General features: G+C 35.1%; 3 pseudogenes; 1 reads left to right on the top strand and 2 right to left on the bottom strand.

The window, feature by feature from the left end:
• Positions 1–819: 819 nt before the first annotated feature.
• On the bottom strand, positions 820–4,904 carry LOC101412840 (olfactory receptor 5D14-like; annotated as a pseudogene).
• Positions 4,905–5,209: 305 nt separating this feature from the next.
• Positions 5,210–6,158, bottom strand: LOC101412406 (olfactory receptor 5D13-like; annotated as a pseudogene).
• A 1,393-nt stretch (positions 6,159–7,551) lies between these two features.
• Positions 7,552–17,464, top strand: LOC101411978 (cytokine receptor-like factor 3; annotated as a pseudogene).
• Positions 17,465–18,536: the final 1,072 nt, after the last annotated feature.

The raw sequence follows: 18,536 nt of genomic DNA on the forward strand, positions 1-18,536 counted from the left end.
AGATTCTGTTTTCTTTTCTACTACCCAAACTGCCCGTCCCTGCTTCCACCAACATTACCTGCACAGAAGTACATGAAATCATGGTGATATTTTACTATGTGGTAATTTGCATTTGCTGGTGTCCCCAGTCAACTGAACTAAATTTTTTTCTGTTTTCTAATCTTGGAGAAAGCACTTCTTCTGGAAAGTGAACCTCTTCTACTCCTTCATTCTGCATTAGCAGTCATTCTAGTTCTTTTAAACACTCTTCATGCTTGTGCAGGCACTGAGTATATGTATTTATGCACCAGACTTGAAGTTAAATTGCATTAAGAAATGGACTTTTTGAATAAATTCGTCTCTAAGACTTTGTTTTGTAACTCACTCTATGTAAAACACTAGGCAAGGTATTTAACCTTTCCAAGGTTTTGTTTCCTAGTATGCAAAATAAAATATTAATATTATCTGACCTCATGTATCACTTTGGGTCTTAAATATGTCAAAATTTCTGCCTGCCATGCAGAAAACATTGAAGAAAAATTAAGTTATTTATAACAATATTTACCTTTACCAGCTGTTATCTATAGTATTTTTGTTTGTTTTTATAACATTTGAAGGAATAGATGCTTTATGGATCCATATACTGTGGAATGTATCCAAGAATTAAACTCCTTTAGCGTTGTCAAAGGATTTGAACTTGTCAGTTCAAAATCTATTAAAATTACAATTATGTATAAAAATAGTGTGCTATATATTTTAGAAGTAGGTTAGGCTATGCCTAACCTATGGGTCACTGGGATGGAAAACAACTTTTAAGGTTGGTTCAGTGAAATAGGACTTTCATATAGTATCTGTTAATTTTCAGAAGGCATCCTTCACATCTTTATTCCTCAGGCTGTAGATCAAGGAGTTCAGCATGGGATTGACCACTGTGTAAAATACAGAAGCCACTTTTACTGTTTGCCGAGAGTTTTTGGAGTTGGACACACAGTGGAGGGAAAGTGGTCTCTTGAAAGATGGTGATGGCAGTCAAGTGGGAGCCACAGGTGGAGAAGGTTTTGCGACATCCACTGGCAGAACAGATTTTCAGTATAGTCACAAAAACAAAAACATATGAAGTGGGATGATCACTAGAGTGCTCACCTCAATGAAGGTGGCAAAGTCAAAAAGCAGCAGGTGGGTAATGTGTATTTTGGAGTTTGAGACAGCAATAAGAACAATATATTCACAAAAAAAGTGGTTGATTACATTATGACCATTGTAGTTTAGATGGAAAGCATAACAAAGGAGCACCAAAGGGCCAAACATAGCCCAGAGATATGAACCAGCCACCAGCAAGGAACAGAGTCTCTGTGACATGGCCATCATATAAAGCAGAGGATTATAGATGGCCACAAAGTGGTCATAGGCCATCACAGCCAGCAGAAAGAACTCACTTACCATAGCAGTGCAGGACAGGAAGTACTGCAGCATGCAGCTAAAATAGAAGTTTTTATCTGCCATAACCAAGTCCTCATGCAGCTTGGGAGTGACAATGGAAGAGTAACAAAAATCAACAAAAGAAAGGTGGGTAAGCAAACAGTACATGGGGGTGTAAAATTTGGGGTTAATCTTGATAATTGCTATCATCCCAAGATTTCCTACCACAGTGATAATATACATGAACAGAAACAACAGAGGAAACAAAAGAGGAATCTGAAGCTCTGGATAATCTGAAACCTAAGAGGGCAAAGTTGGTTTCCACACTGAGATTTCTTTTAGCCGTTACGATAATTCCTTCAATGGAAGAGCATGGGACAGAGGTGTTCTTGCCAAAGATAAGATGTATGGGGGTGAGTGGCAAATAGGTTATGACTGTCTACAAAGGGAAAAAAAAGAAAGAAGAAAAAAAATATTTGAATTAGTTTTCTCTATGCAGCTCATACTTCATTCAAATAACTTAAATGTATATCTCAAACCAAGCTGATTCTCTAAAACGTCTTGGATTTCTATTGCATTTAGATTTCATTTTAAAAATACTTAATTGTTATGTATAAGAGTAATATTTATACACATTATCTTTCCCCTTGTTTCCATGTATCATTAGCATATGTTCATAAATTAAACAAATTGAGCAAGTGTTTGTACAGAATTATACAAACTTGCAAAGGTTCTGTTAAAAAAATGGGGATAATTTACTCAAAAAGCAAAATATACTGCTCTTGTGTTTGCCTATATACTTGGATCAATCAAAATAATTAATAGAATATTTTTTTATTCTAAGAATAAAATAAGATGTTAAAACATCATAGTAATAGAAATCATAGTAATCCCATTAGCACACTTTATTACATGAAATCTACTTTCCTCATTGAATAGCTTAGTTGCTATGGCGTTTATGCTAAGAAAGGCAATGTCCCCTTTTGACCACTCAGTGGAGATATATACTTTATTATGATTTATGACCTAAAGCTTAGTTTCTATTATAGACCAAGCATCTTACATATATGGAATTCCAAGAGTTATCAAATAAGAATTCTAGGAATATTAACCAGAAAGTTATCATTTTATATAAATAATAGCACACCATACCAATTCTTATGAAAGTTTATGTACACTCATTTAAGATTTATATAAATAGGATATGGATAAATATCCATTTCCAGTTGGAAAATTTATTCTATTCTTTATGAAATAGTTGTTAATGGATAATAAAGTCAATTATTTTCAAAGTATCAACTTCTTTTTTACCATGTTTGTGTCCAGGATTGGTGAGCAGTTGGAATGACTTGACACACACAAAAATGTTAAAGACCCTAGTTACTGTACGAGGAAAATATTTTCACTATTTCTAAGAAAATTTGAAACAACTCACCTGCTACAGAGAAACAGGTCTCTACTTCCTCTTTCTCTGAAAGGTGTGGAGGGCTGGGACTTCATGGATCTTATACCTAACTGTATAGCCTTTGGGTCTCAAACTTAGAAGACTCACTAGCATCTTAGTCTCACAAACCTCAAAACAAGTAATTAAGTCAAATGCCAGGTATCTTATACTTTAATGAATAGAAGATCCTTGAAATTACACAGAAAATTTGAAACTTGAAATTGACTAACACGTTTTGTTTGCATATCATTAAAATTCCCTCTGAATTAATAAAACCAAGCTGAAGCAGATTTTCTCAATGGGTAGTCTCTGCAGCACCTATACCAGAACTGACTGGAATTTGGGGTTATGACAATTCCCAGGTCCAAATAAGATTTCCTAGGTCAGAATTTCTAACAATGGGACCCTATAATATCTACATTAAAATGAATTTGGGTGATACTTTTGATTATGTGTAAGAACCACTGCTAATTGGTTTTTTTTAAAAAGAAAGTTTAGAATAATCACAATGATCTCCCTAGATGGAGAGAAGCAGTATTTGTTTCATAACTTCCATATTGTATATTAAGCAGGGTACTAAAAAATGAGAAGAATAAAATAATAGATTTTGCTAATTCTCCCATAAATTCAACACATTGCTGAATACATATTATGCATATTATTGCTTATTATTTTACATTTGCCTTTCTATGTTCACTTTCTGCTCTTGTTCCTCCCACTTTGTGTTCCCGAAGACTGGTATCAATGGGCTGCATTACCCAAGCTCCCTGGTCCTTGAGTTTCAGGTAGGATTATCTCAATCCATAATACTGTCAGGAGACCTGAAGCCACAAGTGTTTTCTGGTTACTCCAGCCCCTGAATCATTTTCTTAACGTCTTACTTTAGCTTGCTTCCTCAGAGGCTCCTATAATCTATCCTTTGTATGTTTTTTGCCCACCTAAAATATTTGTTACTCTTTCTTAATTTTTTAAAATTTTTCTTATTTTTGCATTGTTCCTCCTCAAAGAGTGATGCCCCCAAAAATGGCAAGGCAAAGAACTTCAAAAGCAAGTAATAAAACAAAAACTTTCAAAATCAACTTTATTTGGAACTCTGAAAGCTAACCAAAAGCTTTAGCAAGGAGAGGAATGCTTTGTTAAGGAATAGCTGCTGAATCAGAAAGAATAGAGTACTTTGTGCTATTTTAGCTTGCCCTTGTATCCATTGCTCAATGCTGACTTAGAAACAATAGCCCATGTTCTGGTACAGAGAAACAGTAAACTAATAAAAATTGGGGAGAAAATTTGAGGGGAATGAGATGTTTGAGAAGCTCAGATATGTTTCTAGAATATAGGAGGCCATGCATATGACTAAGTCCAGGTGTGTGCTCAGGAAAAACCTGAGAATGCCCTGATCTCTCATCTCTGGCTGACGTCAGGCTTACAGGAGCCTGGCTGAGTGTTGAAGACATGCATCAACAGGGCTGAAGGCATGAAATCAAAATTCATCTGCCACGACTGGGGCATTTTTCTTTTCCTGGTTCCAGGCATTTGAGGAAATATCTATCCAATCACCAGCTGACTACTAAAGTAATGATACAGTGACTTCTGAAATCAGTGATCAGTATTTAAAACCAAGTGGCCCTTGCATATGGATAGACATTTACATAAAAGGAATATATCTGGGAGTCCAGAAATAGCCCAGATATTCTCACTGCTTAAATGGGATTGACAAATGTTTAAAAGCATCATTTACTATGTCAATAATATATGAGCTAAAAGATTTGGGTTTTGTTGTATTTACATACATATATTTTAATCATTTTCTAGGGTACTCAAAACAAATTATCACATACTTGTTTCCTTAAAACAACAGAAATTTATTCTTTTACAGTCCTGGAAGTCAAAGTCTGAAATAAGGTACCAGCAGGACTGCACTGTCTCCAAGGGCTCCCTTTGCCTCTTCTTCCTTCTTCATGCTTCTGATGTTTCTTGGTTTGTGGCAGCGTAACTCCAGTCTCTGCCTCCATCTTTTCATGGCCTTCTCCCTGTGTGTCTCTGCGGGTCCTTTTCTGTCTGTCATAATGATCCACTGTGATCTCATCTGGATCCCTACCTTAATTACATCTGCAAAGACTATTTTATAAAAAGGTCACCATCTGATGTTCTGTTAGAGATGATATTTTGGGGGGTTCTCTATTCATTCCACTACACTTAAATTATTTCACATATGGTTCAAAGTTACTTTATTAAATATTGAACTGAATAGAAATTAAATGATCAGGTAACTTGTCTGTTACAATAGATTTAAAAATCTAGCCAGAAGATTGCTAACATCAAATAATTCTAGACATAATAAATTAGATTCCTTTGGAAATAAATAAATCATCAACAAACTTTTATTGAGTGATTTATTAATTTCCTGATAGTCTCCTTTACAACTTTGTTCCTGAGGCTGTAGATCAAAGGGTTCAGCATGGGGATCACCCCATGCTGTATAAACTACAGAACCTACTTTGACAATGAGCCCTGAATTTTTGGAATTGGGTACACAACACAGGAGCAGGATAGTCCCATGGAAAATGGTGATGGCTCTCAGGTGGGAGGCACAGGTCAAGAAAGCCTTTCAGCATCCACCAGCAGAAGGCATTCTTATGACAGTGATGAAAATGAAAATATAAGAAGTGAGGATCATTACAAGACTACTAACTTCATCAAATATGGTAATGACAAAACAAAGCATTTGACTGATGTAGGGTTCAGAGCTGGAGACAGAGATGATGACTGAAAACTCACAGACAAAATTGTTTATGATGTTAGACCCACAGAAAGATAATTCTAGGAGAAAATAGGTCAGTATTAGGGGACAGATTATGCCCCATGTGCAGAGTCCAGCTACTAAGGATGCACAGAGGTTTTAGAACATGATGACTGTGTAAAGCAGAGGATTACAGACTGCCATAAATCAGTCATACACCATCACTGCCAACATGAATGTTTCCATCACTGCAAATATGCAAGCCAAGAAGAATTGCATGATAAACCCAGTGAAGAAGATGGCTCTGTCTTCCACAATCAAGTTATCCAAGAGTTTGGGTGTAACTACAGAGGAATAACAGAAATCCACAAAGGACAAATGACTGAGAAAAAAGTACATGGGGGTGTGGAGTTTGGGGTTGATCTTGATAATCATGATCATGCCCAAGTTCCCCACTACAGTGACTGTATATATAATCAGGAATGCCAGAAAGAGGGGCACTTGAATGTTGGAATTCTCTGAGAAGCCCAAGAGGATGAATGTGGCTCCAGCACTCTGATTTCCTTCAGTTAACTTCATGATTGTTCTTGGAGAAAATCTGTTATAATAACAAAAATAATAAAATATTACTATTGCATAAATACTTAAATAAAATATTTACCATGTGTTAGACATTATGCTAAAGCACTAAAATATATTACTTAATTTAGGTCTTTGTAAGACACCATGAACTATAACACAAGTACCCCATGTTTCACCTAAGGAAACTGAAATATCTGTAAGTTAAGGAACTTGTTTGATGTTACATAGCTAGTGAGTGGTGAGGTGGATTTTGAAGCCAGGAAGGTTATCACTAGAAGAAGAACTTGAATTAAGTAGTTTCCTTAAGGGGAGTAGTTTTCTACAGTGTTGTAAAAACTGTGATTTTCACAGTTGTATTTTATTCTGAAGGTGGACGTTCTTTGAGCCTTAATATAACAATGAATGTCAATTGAGTGCTAAAAAGCATTATGGAAAGATCTAGTAAAACTTTAGAGGAAATAAAACTGATAAAGTTATGACTTCCGGAGGAAGGATCAATGGAAGGAAACTTTCCCTAGGAAGGCAGCCTTTTAGAAATCTCACAGAAATTTCTGAGTTTTGAAAAATATCTTGGATGTTGAAGGAAATAAGACCTTACATATCTTCAAGTTTTTCTTTGATTCTCTCTTCCTGATGCTTCAATAATTGCCTTACCGTTCAAAAATAATGCAGCACTATGGTAATATAATGAGGTTGCATTTTATGGCATGTGGTTTATTTTATTCATGTTTTCATTCCCACTTTAGTGCTTCCTTAGAGTCACCCAATGTTCTCAACTCACCGAGAGCCTTGAATATTATCTTTTTAATGTCTACTGTTATCTTTTAATTTGGCAAATTTACTAGCCATATTAGAGCATTAAACAACTACCCTATTACATGACTGTACGACCTCTGAACTGGAGGGTAACTGAAAATGCTTTTAGCCCCAGCAATCCATATTCTCCAGAGCAAGCTAACCAATGGTTATAGAATGGTACTTGGATGCAGCAGGTATTGTAGAGGAGTATTGATTAAAGCTACATATGTAATTATCTTGTTATGAGTCATTCAATCTTTGTTATATTTGTATTGTTATTTTGAGAAAATAAAAAGATCATATATTTACAAGCAGTTTATAACCATAGTAGTCTCCACTTAAGCAATTATGATTATAAAAAATTGAACCATTAAGATATATGTTGCTGAAAATTTCTGGTTAAGAAAAGACTTAGTGCAAAACCCAGAGACAAAGATACCATCTTGATGTTTCTCTCCAGCTCAAGGTAGATAGGAAGTAATACCTTTTTTCAAAGCTAAACATCATTTCCTACTTTCATAAAAATATATTTCCTGCACAGAAAAAGAGAATGGTCGGGACAGTAACAAATAGCACATAAAAGAACGGCATAATGAAAGGAGCATGGATTTTGGAAACATTTAATTTCAATTCCAGGTTTTGCCTTTTGCTCTGCTATATTTGGTAAGTTACTCAAATTTTCTAAGTCTCAACTTCAATATATGTAAAATGATAAAAAATAATAATATGATAATACATAGCTTATAGGTGTGCAAGTATTAAACTAGAAAATTATGCTAAAATCCATAGTTCAGAGTCTGACACTTGTAAGGTACAAGAAATGCAGGCTCGGTCTTTTAATTTTTAATGCTATAGCTAATCAGTATGATTTTAAAAACCACTATATGAATATAAATCTCTAAGAAACAGTGAAAGAACAAATTGGACATAATGGACAAGTAGTCTGGAACAAACGGGAGTCACCTTTCTTACCTGAATCTCCTTAGGACCACCTTTGTCTTCATTCAGTAACTACTGCCCTTCAATACATTTTTCAGATTCTCCCCTTTGTTTTCTAATGACTACCTGGCCTAGTCGGGTTCTCATTTTCTCATCTCAGGTTGGTGCATGTGGAAGAGACATCAAACTGTTGCCATTACTCTTTTAAACTCCCTGAAATGTTCCTGCTCTACACTGTAAGATCATTAACTGCTTAATCCCTCAATTACTGAAGTTATTATGAAAATCTATGGCTCTGAAAACTTCAATTGCTCCCTACTACCTGGTTTTTCAAATATAATTATTCCTTAGTTATTCCCCAGTGTTCAGCCTTCTTCAATATATTCAATGTTCTCAGTCCATCATGAACAACAGAAGCTAATTTATTACTTGGCTTATTTAATTTTTCATTTTGCTTACCTATAATATAGCATTTTAGTAGTCTTGCATTAGATCAAAACCAATATTACAAAATGCTTTCCCGTTTCTTTCAAGTGGTATTATTCTACATTCTTTGTATACCTACAGACAGTAATTATCAGGAAAGCAAAATTTCATACATTGTGGTCACTGTTACTTTATGCATAGTATTTTCATATTCTCTCAGCAAGATACTGAGATATTGAGGACATTCTCACACTTTATTTTATTTTTAAAATTTTAAGAATGCCTGTACTATACTGGGCAATGATTGGTAGTCTCATAGTGAAAATCAGGACCAGGGAAGGAGGGAGGGAGTAGAGCTTAACAACCCAAACCTTTAGTAAGTGGACATAATAGATATTATGATATTCGGACTACCCAATGAGATCCCGAGTTAAAAGTACCACAGAACCCCAATTGCTAGCATACAAGTGAGAGATAGCATAAGTCACCTGAAGACAACTCACCTGAGGATCCTGCTACTGTTATAAAAATCTCCAGGAAAGTTCCTACTCAAGATTCAAGCATTTTTTTGCAATATCAAAACACTCGTACATATACAAGGACTTTACATTACATTTAAATTGATGTTCCAGAAATACGAGTTTTCTTTCCTAGTACCAAGAAAAATGCAGAAAATGGAGAGGCAGAGAGAAGGAGAGAGGGAGAGAGAAGCTGGCTTCTAGGAACAAAATCTAGGGTTTATGTATGCCTCCATGACCTCTTTACTGAACAGTTACTTTTTCAATAACAAACCCAGAAATAAGATGAAATGTTCTCCTATGTGTCATTTTGGAAGAAAGTAGTTTTTTCTAAATCACTGGTGACTATGCCTCATTAAGTCTACTTTATTTCTCCAAATCTTTAACAGTAGAAAATATATAAATTGACTTACAAATTATAAGTACCGTAAAACACAAGTGAAAATAAAATTATCCAAAATGCAATTATTTAGGGATAACTGAGGTTAATATTTGCTATATTATTTTTTTCTATACATATATGTGTGTGTGTGAGTGTTTAGCTATACAGTCTATATATATATGCTGGACGTGGATTCTTGTTTATTCCATTTAAGGTAAATTAGTCATCATTGTTCGTGGAAAACATTGATTTCCTTAACTGAAATTAATTTATATTTTCTTTCATAAAGGGACACAGTGATGCTCCAGGTTTATATCAAATAATTAAAAAATCAAATCTTGGCATGCATATCTTCTTAAAGATAACAAATGAATATTGGAAACTTGCTTAACTCTGTAAATCTATTGAGTGTAGACGACTCCATTTGTTCCACTGCACCCATACACTACCCAGTTAGATCCACTTATGCTTTCCCTGGACCTCGGACAATTTGACTATGCCTTTCCAGACTTTCTGCCTATACCACACAAGGAGAAGTCTATCTAAGGGCACATTTATTCTCTGTTGCAGTGTGACCTAGCTCCAGAATCCCAGGGACCTTCAATGTTATTTTCGACTGAGATTGCCATGAGCTCCACACTTCATCTTTCTCCACCACTAAAATACATCTAAAACTTTCACCAAACTCAGATTGCTTTTCTTTACTGAGGCCCATACAAAGTCAACAGACTTCTGGGTCACCTGGTATATTAGTTTCTATATTGCATAAAAAATTACTGCAAAAATAGCAGTTTAAAGAAACACATTATTTCACAATCTCCGTAGGACAGAAGCCTGGGCACAGCTTAGCAGTGCTCAGGGTTTTCCAGGGTCTCATCAATCAGCAAACTTAGTGTTGGCCAGGACTGCAGTTCTCAAACAGGGAAAGATTCTCATAGCACGAATAATTGGTAATGGGATACCATTTACGTAAAAAAAGTACATGTGTATGTTTGTGTGTATGAGCATGTACATGCTTTATTAATTTTTGAATATTTAAGAAAACAAGTGAGAGCAGATTTTTCAGGTAAAAAATTGCTTGGTAGGCATTTTTTGCCTTTTATTTTGATCATATTAAAAATGTATTATCTAATCAAATACTTTTATATATGATTAATCATAAATGTTTTTAGTTTTTCTTTTCTTTTCTTTTCTTTTTTTTTTTTCTTCAGTACCAGGGCTGGGGATTGAACCCGGGACCTTGTATGTGGTAAGCCAGCACTCAACCACTGAACTATACCTGCTCCCCAAGTTGTTTTTTCTCATTTGTTTTGTTTGTTGTTTGTTTTGATTTTAGGAGGTACTGGGATTCAAACCCAGACCTTGTAAGTGGGAAGTAGGTGCTCAACCACTTGAGCTACATCTGCTCCCAATCATAAATGGTTTTAATGTTGAAATCAATGACTCAAAAAAAATTAGCATGGTCTCCAAATTTTATGGTCTCCAAAAAATCTGTGTCTCTCTTTCTCTCTTTGTATGTGGACTGATACTCATATATACAAATATGCAGGCATATATGTATATATTATCTTCACATTTTGTGTATTTAGATATCCATTTACCAATTCTTACTATGGTATTTTTTTTTTAAGATTTATTTTATTTATTTCTCTTCCCTTCCCTCCCCCTCAACCCCCATTGTCTGCTCTCTGTGTCCATTCACTGTATTTTGTTCTGTGTCCTCTTGCGTTTTCAGCGACACGGGGATTCTGTGTCTCTTTTTTGTTGCGTCATCTTGCTACATCAGCTCTCTGTATGTGTGGTACCATTCTGGGGGAGCTGTGGTTTTTTTTTTTCCCCACGCGGGGCAGCTCAATGTGGGGCGCACTCCTTGCATGTGGGGCTCCCCTATGCAAGGGACATCCTTGCATGTCACTGCACTTCTTGCATGCAACAGTGCTGCACGTGGGCCTGTTCATCACATAGGCCAGGAGGTCCTGGGTTTGAACCCTGGGCCTCCCATATGGTAGACGGATGCTCTCTCAATTGAGCCACATCTGCTTCCCCTATGTTATTCTTACTCAATTTTTCTGAAGTACTATATTGTGGAGACTCTTCCATTTAAGTATATAAAAATGACCTAATATTTTTAATGGTTGCATGGCATGATTTTTTTCAACATGCAATAATTTATTGGCCAAACATATATTAAATGGCATTTAGAAGTCTGCAGTCTTTTGCTATTACAAAATAATACTTCAAAATAGTCAAATGCACATTCCTTTGTATCTGTCAAAATATCTGTAAAGTTCTCAGAAGCAGAATTGCTGGGACATAAGGTATATTTTTATTTAGATGTGTACTACCAAATAACTATCTAATTCTACAATATTCAGTCTCACCAGCATTTATGAGATTTGTTGATTCTCTGCACCTAGCTGTAGTGAGAAGAGTTGCCCTATACAAATTCCCCTTCAAGGAAGGATATGCTTTCCCAATTGTTAACTCCTTTATAGGTGACCTCAGCTTTGGAGAGCCACCATGCCCTGATTGTTAAGGTAAAAATATAAGAACCTGGCCCCAGAGGCACAACTCTGAAGGACTGTATACATGGCAAAGCTTTCTATGGGGTAGTCCAGGGATTGATGGGTGCACCACTGTTTGAATTATCCCTCTATCCCCAACTGTATCCTCCTCTTTTCTCCCTTAACTATATATCCTTAAAATGTATTCTTCATCACACTCTGTTTCAGCATCTACACCCAGAGAACACAAGTGCAATACTGGTCAAATCTGCATTTTTTTCCCAAATTTATTTGGAAAATAGAAGTCTAATCAAGGAAAAAAGAGAGAGAAAGCAAAAATAACTAGTATTTTGCTCATGAACAGTATTATCATGATAGATACTATGCCAACTTTAGAGAGTATGACAAACAATGTTGTATCATTAGCTTTGAAAATGTAACTATAATAGATAAATGTAAATGAAAATATAAAATTTAATAATACTGACTGAAGAAGAAATTAAGATCATAATTTTCCTACCACTATTAAAGAAATTGAAAACTTTTCTATGCAATTCAAAATGTTCCTATTGACCAGTGAACTCTAATTTTCAGAAGACTTCTTCACTGAATTAAATAAAATTAAATAAGATAGACTTCCTAACATATTTTAAGAAACCAGCACAATTTTGTTACCCAAAACTAGCAAGGAGGTATTAAAAGAGAAAATTATAGAGTATTTTGATCTATGAGCATATATTTGAAAATTCTAAATGAAATATTGACACATTGAACTAATCAACGAATTAAAAAGACAGTATATTATATCACATGCAAGTCAGTTTTCTCAGAAAACATCTTTGGTTCAACATTAGAAAAATAAAAAATTCAAGTTGCCGTATTAAAATATTAAAGCAGCTATATCACATTGTCATCTTACAGAATAAAGAAAAAAATACCTTGAATAAATTCATCTCAACTCACCAAAAATCAAAAACCAAAACAATAGGAAAGAACTTTGCTAGTCTGGTAAAATAAGGAATCTGTAATAAATCTACAATAAACAACATTTTAAATTATGAAATATAAATGTTTTCCCTGTAATTTCAGGAAGATAAGCTCTATTTTAATATTTTTATTTAATATAATACTGAGGTCTCTCTAGGCAATCAAGACAATAAAAAGGTTTAAAATTGGAAACAACAAAATAAAAATATATAGAGACATTTTATGATATACATGTTGAAAATCCAAAATAATCTATAAATAAATTATTAAAGTAATATGAGATCTTGGCAGAGTGGGCAGAAGCAAAGTCAATATAAAATAAATTGTATTCTGACCTACAAATAACCCATGTTTTTTAAATGCCACGAAAAAAAATACCATGAAAATTATCAAGCACTTGGGGATTACTTTAACAAATGATATGCAAGACTACCTCGGAAAAGTTTTAGAAAATAGCTATGATAAAATGTGTATTACATAAATTAACCTAAATCCAAAGAAGTAGAAATATATAACAAACAAACAAAGAAGTTTAAATATATATAAATAAATAATTTGGAAACCTAAGTGACGAAAACTTGCCATTTATTTCCAAATGGTTCTATAGTTCTACCTTAAATCCAAACAAAGATGATTTTTAAATTTGTTTGGAAAGATAAAGGCCCAAGAATATCTCCATCATCCTGCAAGGAAAAGAACAAGGTTGTAGGATTGTTCTATTAGATATCAAATCTTATTAATATGGGTGGTTTAATAATAGGCAAAAAGGATATTAGAAACATATAGAGGGTCAAGATATAGACCCATGCATTAGGAGTAATTACTATATGAAAAATGCTACATTGCGGAGCAGTGTATAAATGATTATATTTTAAATAAATATTGCTAAGGTAAATATACATTCATAATCCTGTAAATCCATTCATACATTTTCATATGGTCCAATTTTCATGAAAATTCATATAAAAAGCAAAATGGTAAATTTATATAAAATCTAGAAAACAGAAAAAGGGAAATATTATTTAAAATACTGTCTATTATATGGTTATTAAGACAAGTTAACATGTAAGATACATGAATATCAGGATGTTGGAGAGAAATATTTCTTTAAGAGAAAACTAAAAGTGCTTTTCTATATAAAGGAACAAATTGCTAAATTGTACTGCATTAAAAATTAGGACATAAATATCTCAGCAGGGAAGTGAATATACAAGCCACATTCTAGGAGGAAATACTCATAATACATGTATTCAACAAAGTACTTATATTCAGAATGTATAAAGATATTCTACAAATCAGTAATAAAATGACAAACAACTCAGTAGAAAAACGGGTAAAAAATCTGAATAAGCAGTTCAAACAGAAAACAAATCCAAATGACAATGGTCATAGTAGATTTTAATGCTTGTACTCATGAACTTTATTCTTATAAAATTGAATCTTAGCCTAGTAATATACAATGCCTAAGAATTACCTCCTGAAAACCTTGTCACTCGAATGTGGCCACTCTCTAAGCCAAACTCAGCATATAAACACTTCCTCCCCACGCTATGAGACGTGACACTGGGGAATGAGCCTCTCTGGCACAGAGGAATTATTACCAAGTGCCTACTAGTAATGCATTTGGAAGAAAACATTGAACAGCAGTGGGAAATATTAAATACAAAATAGTTTTTAAGACTAAGAGATTTCAAAGTGAGTCAGGCAGTCATTCCAGAGGTTACACTTACGCCTGTCTCAGGAGGATCTCACGACTTCCACAGTAAACAATGCCTCAAGTAGGGGTGTTCCTGAGGGCACTAGAGACATCTGGACTCTTTAGGCAGGGCACACATTCCCAAGAATAGGGTCCCTGTCAGTGGCCTTACTTAGAAATATATGTTAACCTATCTCCCCAATGTAACAGAGTTAGACTCATTTATAATTTCCCTACACATTCTTCTTCTGCCCCTTTTATTTAAAGCCTACATTTAGCACTATACCCATTAAAATATGTCTGAGAGACTTAAATCTTCCATCTGTGCTTATGCTGGCTGAGCCCTGAATCTTAGCAGAGTTGTAGCCAACACATACTCTCCAGATCACCAGACGTGCCCAGGACAAACAACAAAACGATGATGATATGCAGCCCTATCCCCCCAAAACAGAGAGTATCTACAACTGCAAGCAAGATGGTTCCACCCATCTGCCCTGTGGGATCTAAGTCCCCCCTCACTTGGAAGCAGAGTAGGCATTACCATCCCCAAATCGTCAAGATTGAGGAATGAATAAACATAAGGGGGGGATACAACTAAGGAACAAAATATACCAATTATTATACTAGTAATGGAAGAACTTGTAACACTGATACAAAGTTAGTGATCACCAGAAATTCTGAGAGGAGGGAGAGGAAAGGATAGGTGTAAAATGGGGCATTTCTGAGACATTAGAATTGTTCTGCACAATATTACAATGAAGGACACAGGGCATTATATATTTTGCTAAAATCTATAAAATTGTATGGTCCAAAGGGTGAACAATAATGCAAGTTATAGGCCATGATTAATAGCAAAACTTCAATATTTGTTCATGAATGTACCACACTAATTAAAGATGTTATTAAATGGGGAAAATGTGAGAGGTGGAGAGGCTGGGATACCTGGGAATCTGCTATATTTTTTAAATAACTTTTCGGAAATCTGACACTTTTTAAAAAATCAAGTTAAAATATTCATAAAATAATAATAGGAATTTAAATTATGTCTTAATTTGCCAGAGCTGCTATCGCAAATATCGTCAGCTGGTTTTGGCTTAACAACAGGAATTTATTGACTTATAGTTCTGATGTTAGAAGTCCCAAGTCAAGGTATGGGCAGAGCTAACAGCCGGAACTCAGCCAGAGGCTGCATGGGTTTCAGGAGACTCAGAGACAGAGCAAAGACAGTGCATCACAGACAAGAAATGTCTTCAAACAGCAGTTTAATGATTTAAAGGGAATCCTTGGGAAGCTCCTGGATGACTGATTGGTGATACTTTTGCAATAAGTGGACACCATTGAGCAGGAGACCATAAAGCCATTTGATGGTTGCCAGAAGCTCATTGAGCATGGCCTTAATACTGCAGAAGACTTAATCGGAGAAGTTGAGATCACCATATTTGGGGGTATAAGAGAACAGAATGAGAAACTATGAAGCTTTACCAAAAAGTTCTCTTGTATTCAGTTGGGCAGCTTGCAGGAAGTGTCATTAGTGTTTGTTGTGCCTTGCTTAACTGTGGAGAAACAGCCGGAAGTTAAAAAGTTTCCATGATAGGCCAGAGATTAAAATGTTTCCAAGAAGCACATTTTGGAGCACTGCTGCACCACATGGATAAATAGTTTACTCTGTAGTTCACACTCTCCTCCACTACATTCAGTGGGTTATGGCAGGATATATAATGTCCAGCATCTGACCCTGCAATATCATTTAGGACAACTCCAAAGTTCCAAAAATGCCCCCTCATCATATCTCTTCTTCCCACTCCCTGCCCTCAGCAACTACTGTGGCCACTTTCTCCCCATCAGTGTAACGAATGAGGGTATGGACCTTGAACATTTGGTTCTTTCAAGATGGAACACTGTCCTGAACAACCTATGATTGTTTGCAGAAAAAGACATTTGAGCCCTGTACCCCATGGGAAAAATGTGGGCCTGATTGGTCTGGGAAAGTTTTATCTAAAGAGTAAGAACAGCAGCTATACTCCCACCCCTGAAATATTCAATAAATACAATGTGGAAGCATGGGTCTAGGCTCTTTGTCCTTGAGACTCTGGGTCCCCTGTTCCCATCTTTTACTAATTCTTGTGTCTCTTTCTTAAGTTCTGTGGTGCCTCCGGTTTGAGTCTTTCCTATGTTGATCTGATCTCAACACTTAACTGCTGAATTGAATGACTCAATTCTTAACATAGTTAAAAATCACATTTTTAACCATGAAAGGGTAGCATCTAGCCCACCAGTACAGAGAGAATAACTAGTAGAGAAAACAGGTGGAATCATAGTACGATGGCATAATGGGGATGACAACATTGCAGTCCAGGACTGAAGACTCCAGTTCTGCAAATGTACTTCAAATAATTTTGAGGATGATTATATAGGCTCTGATATTAATTCGTAGTATTGCACATCACATAGACCCCAATGTTGGTTATCAGTTCAGAGTCTACAGCCAAGGAGATTGCCAGCAGGAGTGAATTCCTTGAAGTGTCCCCAGATAGGTCACCCCACATTGGTACCTCATGAATGGACAGCTTGCTTTGAGGGATACAGTCAAGCAGTCCAAGAAATACAACACTCTGGAATGAACTGAATCACAGGTGTTCTCTACTACAGTGCTCCAACTTATTTTTGTGGGCAGACATTAACATTCAGAGTTGAAACTGTAGGACACCCAGACAGAAGAGACACTATAGGAGTGTGTGCAGAAAAACAGTATGGATATGACTCTTTGAAGTAGGATCAAGCAGTGTGCATTAGCACAAATAGTGCAGTTTTTATTAATGGAAAATAAATGACTAGTCATTTGCCTGCAGGTACTTCTGGATCCACTGTCACATTTGACATTGAATCTGTCACACTAGGAACCAACAACGAAGGCAGAAACTTCAAGCTTTGAGTATATTAATGCAAATAACAAAGAACTGGTTTGTGATTGGTTACTTACTTGACCAATTCTGTAGTTCTCTTTACTTTGGATGCTCATTTTTCCATCTTGATGGAAACTGTTAGTATGTTAGATTTTTGGATAATTGGCTTTGTTCTTCAAGGTTTTAACATAGCTGTTCTCAGTTTAGTTGTAATTGATAAAAATAGTTGGATTCATTTCCCAAGCAAATGGAAATGAAAAATGTTTACTGAATTATTTGTGGAATGTTTTAGCAATAAGATGCTTGAATTTTTTGGACAAAACTATAATTAAGCCAATTTTATTTTCAGCATAATGCTATTTGAAATACTACATCATAATTAACATCAAATTGTTTTAAAAGTGGTTACTATAAAAAAAAGGTTATATAATATTATTTTCTTAATCTCCATCTTTTAAGGATCCACAGGCATGTAAAACTAGAATGAAACAACTGGAATAGAAAGGTGGAGTTCTGTAATATTCATTCACTTATGTGCTCTCAACATGAGTATGTTAAATATTCTCTCCATGTCAGGTACTTTGTAAACAGTGTTGACTTTAACCTTATGTTCAATAATTTCTATGTCCCAAAAACATTATAATGATTGCATCTTAAAAATCCTGAGCGAATGTATAAAAGAATCAAAGTATTTTGTTTTGTTCTCTTTGCATTTTAATTCAAGATAGGCTAGAGAATGTTTTCAGGGTAAAATTATGCAAGTAGCAAACACAGCAGTGTTAGCCATTTCACAAGTATGAAATATGCACATATGCATATACAGACTCAGTGATATGCATGTACCATTTGTAGCATATGACCTGAAGTTTAACATCAGTTTGTTAAATGGCCTTTAGGGAATCAAAACAGTACAGTATAAATATTTGACCTATTTTTTGGAAACTTAAGTTGGGTAAAATATTTATTTGATGAACTCAGTATGTAAAAATGATGGTCTAAACTTGCCATACGAGCCTACAGATTTTTTTTTTTTTTTTTAAGGAGGTACTGAAGACTGGACTAAGACCTTATACATAGGGAGCAGGAGCTCAACCACCGAACCACATCTGCTTCCCAGCCCACAGATTTCTAATGTGAATTTTTAAATAATTTTTACCAGTAGAAAAGTGTTTAGAAAAGCAAGTTTGTCATTTTTTAAAAATAATTTATTTGGGGATTCAAA

This window comes from Dasypus novemcinctus, chromosome 10 (genome assembly GCF_030445035.2).
Source record: "Dasypus novemcinctus isolate mDasNov1 chromosome 10, mDasNov1.1.hap2, whole genome shotgun sequence".
Taxonomy (NCBI): domain Eukaryota; kingdom Metazoa; phylum Chordata; class Mammalia; order Cingulata; family Dasypodidae; genus Dasypus; species Dasypus novemcinctus.